The following is an 8,050-nucleotide window of genomic DNA, read 5'->3' as shown; positions in this document are numbered from 1 at the left end:
ATTACATATAGTGATCTATAACAGCACTCTGGTCCGTTACCCATTGTTATCTTAAGATTTGGAATAAAATAAAACCGATCCAATTACATACAGTGATCTATAACAGCACTTTGGTCCGTTATGCTTTATGCAAAAAACAACTTGAAAATACCCTGGAAAGACGTAACTTCGATCCATATGGGAATGTCATTGTTTAGTTTCTTTAACATTCAGAGTCTGAGCTACAATCTCCTATAGTGAAGGAGGCAAACAATGTAATTTGCTTGAGAAGTAATCTAATTCTGTCACTTTCCATTGATTAAGCTATTTACTTTGTGTACAACAGATGTTTATACCCAGACAGTTTTTAGGGAAACCCTTGTGACCTTCTGTTGTTAAAGAAGAGTAGCCATCTGTTAAATCAAAAAAAAAATCTGCGTCGGTAGGCCTACTGTCTGGGGTGGAAAGCTAGGCCTAACTTTTGAAAGAAAGTACTACAGTCAGATTCCTAACAGGGACAGATCCGTTGGAAACAAGACACACTGATTTGACATTGGAGAAATATGATAAGATCACTGGTGGGGTAAACCCCCCCCCCCCCCCCCCCAAAAAAAAGAAAAGTAGCTGCATGCCAGCAAAGCACTAAACAATACATGAATTGCACTATAACGGTGCCCAAAATGTTAGGGCCTACATAAAGATTTTCCAACAGCAGGCTCAACACCTTACTCCTGCTACACCTGGCAGCAATACAGTTCATTCAGCCTCAATTACTGCCTTTATAAAAAACAGATAGCTGGTATGGCTGACTTGCCAAATCAGATGTTTCTACTGACAATTGAGAAGCGCAAATGATGGCATAAGGGGACGACGAGCGGTTAAGAGGCAATGCGTAATTTCGGTAAAGTCATTAATGTGTGAAGTAGGATGAATGTAGTCAATATAACTATTTGTTCAGCACTTTTGAAACGTACAGCGGCAGAATTAAGAACATGGGCCGTTCTTACAGTATTCTCCCTGTGCACCAAGTCAGAACCGTAGGATAAACATAGGGGGCATAGAAGCAGACAATGAAAGCTCTTACAATATTTGTTGATGACATTTCTCTAAAACAGGCTTTAGGCTACATGTGCAACACCAAGTGCGAACAGTAGGCTAAGTTATGAGGGGGAAAAGGACCCAATTATTTGAGTAAGGGACATGGGCTACTAACAGTTTACTACACAGCATACACTTGGTATTACTTTATTAGCTACAGTATGTATATCTCCCTGGCATATTATATAATTTATGCAGCAGCATGCAACGCCTTTCTGGACTCATCTGTTTGTGCTGTGCTCACATGAACAGGAAGGTTGCGCGGCGGTCCTTTGTGGGCAAATTTTGTCATCAAAGTCTTGCATCCTCTGGATTTATGGTGCTTTCAAGACAACTGGAAACTCTACAAAAAAACACGGTTGAATCATGAAGTCAGTGATCTTCAGGTCGGAGCTCCAGAAAGATGCCTGAGTTCCCGACATGGAATTCCAAGTTGAATGACCGTTCAAAACGTATTTTCCCAGTCTGAGCTTTCTGAGTTCCCAGGTGTCTTGAACTCACTGAAGTCTGAGATTTCCCAGTTCCAAGTTTCTAGTTGTTTTGAACTCAGCCATTGGCATGGCCAATGTTGAATGTTTATCCTTTTAAGCTTCGAACAAACCAACTCCACTGAATAGTAGGCTAGTGATTGCTTTGCAATGCTTGCATTCAGCCACTGATTCCTTCCAAACCACTCATTGTTGAATTTGCGATTACCAATTTGATGTGCAATGTTTATGTCCAATGGCCGACGTTTTATCTATAATTTCTCTTCAGAATTCCCTTCATTTGACAAGGAGTGAAAAGGATTTGCCAGTAGAAAGTTTGATGTTGACATGATCAGTCCAATCAAAGCTACGGTAGATATAACGTGATTTGACATCATTTTATCTGTGGCCAATGACCTTGAGCCTTCTTAGATGGGCACTTCTTATGTAACTACATGGCAGCACCGAAGGGGGTTGAATTTCCGAGCTCTCCCCATACATTTTTCTTTGACGTAGTGTCCCCATGAGCGTCAGAACACTGAGCCAATCATGGTGCAAGTAGAGAACATTACCACCACCACAGAAAGCACTGAGCTAGGTGGAAACACCTCCATTTTGGAGGTGCCTTACTCAAGAAAGCAAAAGAAGAGACAATGTTTGTATGTGGTTTTATTAACTTAATGTTTTTTCTTTTCTATTCTTTGTACATTGTTTGCAAACTGATATGTGACACATATTGCCAGATTAACATGCAAAATAGGTGAGGCTCAAACAAAGCTAAACATGAAAAACCAAGCTGCCCTGAATGACAGGTCATCACTGGATAAGATGAACACATAGGGCTATCTCCATGTCCATTCTTAGCCTGTAATTTGAGTAATTTGTGTAATATTAAAAAATATTCTGCTAATATGTAAAATTCCGTAGAGTTGCATGAATTGTTTATAATGGCAAATTTTTCTGCAAATACGATGATAGACTCATGCAATGCTTTTACTATGAATTAGATCTTTCCAACCTTACTCTTGTCCATAGGTGTCTGTGAAAACACAACCTTCTGGCCCGCAGCCCTGTCCGCTATCAAAATTCCTGCGTTGCCATGTAGTGCTGACAGGACGAAGAACAGTTTCTGAAACGGCATATCTAAGGCTCTGGTGTCTCCAAGAGGTGAGGTTAAACTGTAAGGATGTTCTGTTATCCACTTTGTTTTAATAATTGTTGGGGCATGAGGAGTGTCACTTGTTTTTTTATCAAGCGTTCAGTGAAGGTTTAGGTAAAATATAATTTGCTGAAGGTAGATACATCCATTTCCATTTCAGAGATGTCCGATTTTCTCTGTGTAACCCTTATTATAAATAACGTTTACTCCTGAAGTCGACCCTTCTGCTAAAACAAGGTCACTTTGAATGAGTGAGGGTTTCAGCTGACTAACAACACTTCATAAGGTTGTTGCTGACGAGCAACAGTTGAGGTGACAGCAAATACAGGAACATTTGTCCTTTTGTGAGACTATGAAAATGACTCACAATCTCAATCCTCCTGATCTGAATCATGGATTACCATCTCTCCTAAGCATTACACATTCTTTAGTCAAAAACTAACAATTTCCACAAAGAAAAAGAACGCTAGGTATGTCACAGGCCTTTTGCAACACCGGTTATAATAAAAAATGATAATAATAAACCTAGATAGTAGCTATGACTTATAGAGCCGGTTTTGGAGAGAGGGAGCGGGAGTAGGTGTGACAGTACCCCCTCCCGAAGATGCCGACCAGGAGGACGGCCCTAGGGCAATGAGAAGGCGGAGATGGAAATCCTGGACAATGTTGGGGTCTAGGATGTCGTCGTCCGAAACACAACAGCTTTCCTCTGGACCGCACCCCTCCCAGTCCACCAGGTACTGAAGCTGACGTCGGGAGTCCAATAGGGACCTGACGGCATAGGTAGGGGTCCCATCAATGTTCAGTTGAGGTGGAGTGGTGTCATGGGGGACGCATCAGCCAGTGGACCGGGAACCACCGACCTGAGGAGGGTAACATGACAAAAGGTTAAGATCTGGTATTTGGTGGGGAGTTGAAAATGGTAAGTTACCTCATTGACCCTTCGGAGGACCGTGAAGGGCCCCACAAACTGGGGGGCTCAGCTTCCGGGAGGGCAGGCGGAGCTGGAAGTTCCTTGTGGAGCGAAGTCTATGGACAGATGGGACCAGGGCCCTGAGGCACGGGAAGGGGAAGTAGTTTCTCTGCTGGAGCGTGCCGGGGTGATTCGGTTTGGGTACATATGGAGCAGGAGTTGACATAGCAGGCGATGCCCTGCGCCAAGGTGGGCCACCAGTACTTTTCAGAGAGGGATTGGATAGTGCAAGTGATACCTGGGTGTCCAGAGGCGAGGAATGCGTGTGCCCAGGTGAACAGCCGATCTCTTACCCCCGTGGTGACATAGATGCGTTCTGGAGTGCCGGTAGCAGGAGGGGATTCCTTCCCCAGAGCCTGCCGGATGTCCACATCTACGTCACAAATCACAGGGCCAATGATACGGGAGGACCGACTGATGGGCTGGAGGGCACTTTCGGGACTCTCAACTGGTGTGGAACCACAGGTTACAGGAAAGAAGGTCTTCAGGCAGTGATTTTTATCCTCGACCAGGAGATGGTGGGGTTATGACATTGGAGGCATGGGGGGGGGCAAGGATGACTTTGTGATGATGACTTTGTGCAGTTATGATAAGGAAGGGAAGGCTTTCCTGGTGCATGGGTCCCATGGTGAGGGTGAGTGGTGCTGTAATGTGTGTGATTATGCCGGATCCCAATGGTTGCTTTTCCTGGGCTTGGACTGGAAAAGGAGAGGAAAGCGGATGCCAATTTATGGTCAGGGAGTAAGCCAAGTCCTGGGCGATGAAGTTCCCTGCGGCCCCGGAGTCCATTAGAGCTGTAGAGACCACACTTGAGGGACAGCCAGCCAGTAAAATGGGAACCAGAAAGGGTAAGGTGGAAAACGATGATGGAAAACTCACACCTACCCTGGAGATGGAAGATTACGAGGTAATCGTCTCTGCCCTAACTCTGAGTTGCAACACACCAGACAACGCTGAAGCTGGTGCCCCTCCTGGCCGCAACAGGGACAGAGCCCCAGCTGTCTCTGGCGATGCTACTCTGCCTAGGAAAGGTGTGTGGCCCGTACCTCCATGGGTTCAGGCTCTCCAGAAGAGAATGAGGAGTGCCGGCTCATTCCATCTACTGGAGGCTGCCACAGTCCAAAAGATGAGGGCATACTCCGCAGCAGTCTGGGCACCTTGCTCACCTCCCTCTCTGCCCTCTGGAGGATGGTCAAAGACCGCCCTGAACAGAACCATGAACCACTCATAGGAACCAAGCTCCTCCTCTCCTCTCTCCCAGACAGCCGTAGCCAACGCCAACGCCCGCCAGATCAGCAGGGAAATGACCGTGGCAACCTTGGACCTCTCGGTGGTGGGGTCTCCCATCTGATGGGCGAAATAGAGGGAGCACTGGAGTAGGAAGCCACGGCATTTCGATGGAGTACGTCATACTTCCCCAGAAGGGACAGTACGTCATCGCTGACCTGGGTGGACGGCTGGGTAGGCTGGTGGACTGGCTCACTGTGACGACCTGTGGTACGAGGACCTCTGATAGGGTATGGAGAGCCATGCTAGTGGTATCGAGGTGGTGGAGAATGCCGAGGACCTCCTCCATGGCCGTACCCACTTGCGCCAACTGGTCGTGGTGTTCCGGTGGAGTAGATGACCCTGTTCCCAGACCTTCTGGATGATGGTTTTCTTCTCTACTGCTTCCATATTGAGAGGAAGTATTCTGCCGTGTATACACAGTGAGTCAGGAAGCATATGCAGAAAGAGAGAGCAAGGCAACATTAACAAAACAGGGGATATGTACTGAACAGGAAAACAAACCAATAATGCTTGATGACTGAGGCTACTGATGGCTAAATAAAAGGGAAGATGATCAAGTTGATGAGGAAGTCCAGGTGTGCGTAACGATGTGGAGGCATGACATACATATATTTCCACAAAAATATATGACATCACACTTGCTCAGACCCAATGTATCCACACCCAATGTTGTTTCTAATTCTTATGAAACTCTACCCCATATGACTTCAAATTGTGTTATGTTGTTTCTGTTTATAGTCAACACACTCTCCATCTTGTTCCAATATCAGTTATTTTTAAGTCTTGGTTCCAATAGTTCATATTTTTTTTCTCCATAGATTGTGAGTCGGATCGGCTCTCTGCAAGGTTTTGTAAATCTTACTTATCACATGCGTATCTTTTTCTAACTCAAATAGGATTCCCTCAACATTGCTTTGATCTCCAAAAGCTTTTAGGTATCATATAGTGTATTCGGAAAGTATTCAGACCCCTTGACTTTTTCCACATTTTGTTACGTTACAGCCTTATTCTAAAATGTATTAAAGTTTTTTCCCCCATCAATCTACACACAATGTCCCATAATGACAAAGCAAAAACAGGTTAAGAAATGTTAGCAAATGTATTCACAACTAAACATTGAAATATCACATTTACTTAAGTATCCAGCAGTGATGTAAAGTGCGTAAGTAAAAATACTTGAAAGTACGACTTATCTGTACTTTACTATTTATATTTTTGACAACTTTATACTTTTACTTCACTACATTCCTAAAGAAAATGATATACTTTTTACTCCATACATACCCAAAAGTACTCATTACACTTTGAATGCTTAGCAGAAGAGGAAAATGGTCTAATTCACACAATTATCAAAAGAACATCACCTGTCATCTGTACTTCCTCTGATACATACAAAATACATGCTTCATTTGTAAAGAATGTCTGAGGGTTGCAACATCCGTAAATAAATACAAATATTTCCATGAAAGCTGTACACCACTAGGGTACAAAGATTGTCTTAGGGTCATTTTTGACCCGGCAGTTTTACAATCATTTACACACCACATAAACCACAAAGACACACACACAATGAGACATTGAGATTATGTCTGCTACTTATTGAACTTTTTTGTTTTAATCTGAAGAAGGAAATGGGAAGAATACAACCCAGAGCACGATGCATCATCTTCCAATGAAGAAATCCCCCAAGCTGAAAGAGAGACATTTTTATCAAAGAATAGCAAAATAACATGGTCCTTGTCACCATATGACAACCAGGGCAGGATGGCAGCACAAAATGTCATAAGGACGACCCCAGGGCCCACTAGACATGCAGTTGCCCATGCCCAGGACATCGCCTCAACATTCTACATGTTCATCACACCAGCCATCGAAAAAATCATCCTGGAAATGACAAATTTGGAGGGTTTCCGTAAATATGGAGACAACTGGAAAAGGATGGATGAGATTGATCTGTGTGCCTAATTAGGGCTGATAATCTTAGCTGGTGTGTATAGGTCCCGAGACGAAGCTACATGTAGTCCCTGGGATGCAGAGAGTGGAAGGGCGATTTTCAATGCCACGATGCCACTGAAAGTCTTCCACGCTTTCTCAAGAATGCTACGATTTGATAACCGTGAGAAAAGACCTGCAAGACGTATGGGAGACAAACTGGCGGCCATAAGAGAGGTCTGGGTTTCCTCCATACCTGTAATATCATTGATTTATGTCACTGTTTTCTGTGACACTGATACTTATTACTGATAGTAATCTCTTTTGTCAAAAGGTTGCTGTCCTTTCCGGCAGTATATTCCCAGCAAGCCAGCAAAGTATGGCATCAAGACATGGGTGGCCTGTGACGCACAATCCAGCTACGCTTGGAAGATGCAAGTCTACACAGGGAGCCGACCGGTGGGGGCCCAGAGAAGAACCAGGGGATGGGGGTTGTGCTTGATGTGACAGATGGACTGAGGGGGCACAATGTCACGTGTGACAATTTCTTCACCTCTTATGAACTCCGCCAGCAGCTCCTGAAGAGGAAGAGCACCATGGTTGGCACAGTTATAAAGAACAAGCCTGAGCTCCCCCCTGCACTCCTCGCTACAAGGGAGAGAAAGGACTTCTCATCAAAGTTTGCCTTTGTGATATGGAACAAGATCAACCCTACTTAGATGCCTGATAAGCAGAACAAGAGGAGGGTGTTCCTGGAGCAGCTGGGAAAGGCACTTGTAACCCACACAATCAAAGAAGGGAGCACCTCCCCCACACAACAGCCTCTACAGTTCAGGGGGCTGAATTTTGTCCTGTTCCCCAAAGAAGGACTGTAAAACAAATACTATGTGCTGCACATGTGAAAAATACATCTACAAAGTCCATGCACACACACTTGCATACTGTCCTACATGTGCTAATTTGAGCTGATTGATTTATATTCTTCATGTTTTTGTTTTGTGTCTATGATCTTATTTTATTCTTATTCATTGTTGTTGATACACCTTGTGGGTGGGGGCAAAGGTTAAAAAAATGAGAGGACTAGTATTTTGTAGTTTAATTACTCATTATACAGTATATAAGAATATATCACTATGTTTCCAAAAACATTCA

General features: G+C 44.1%; 1 long non-coding RNA gene across 1 annotated transcript; it reads right to left on the bottom strand.

The window, feature by feature from the left end:
• Window positions 1-2,198: 2,198 nt before the first annotated feature.
• Window positions 2,199-4,803, bottom strand: LOC116374430 (uncharacterized). Its single transcript, XR_004210363.1, has 2 exons — window positions 3,635-4,803; window positions 2,199-3,566 (listed from the first exon to the last, which is right to left on the bottom strand). It is a non-coding gene; the product is annotated as an uncharacterized LOC116374430 (long non-coding RNA).
• Window positions 4,804-8,050: the final 3,247 nt, after the last annotated feature.

Source organism: Oncorhynchus kisutch, linkage group LG6 (assembly GCF_002021735.2).
Source record: "Oncorhynchus kisutch isolate 150728-3 linkage group LG6, Okis_V2, whole genome shotgun sequence".
NCBI lineage: Eukaryota > Metazoa > Chordata > Actinopteri > Salmoniformes > Salmonidae > Oncorhynchus > Oncorhynchus kisutch.
This window is presented reverse-complemented; position numbering and strand designations above follow the sequence as displayed.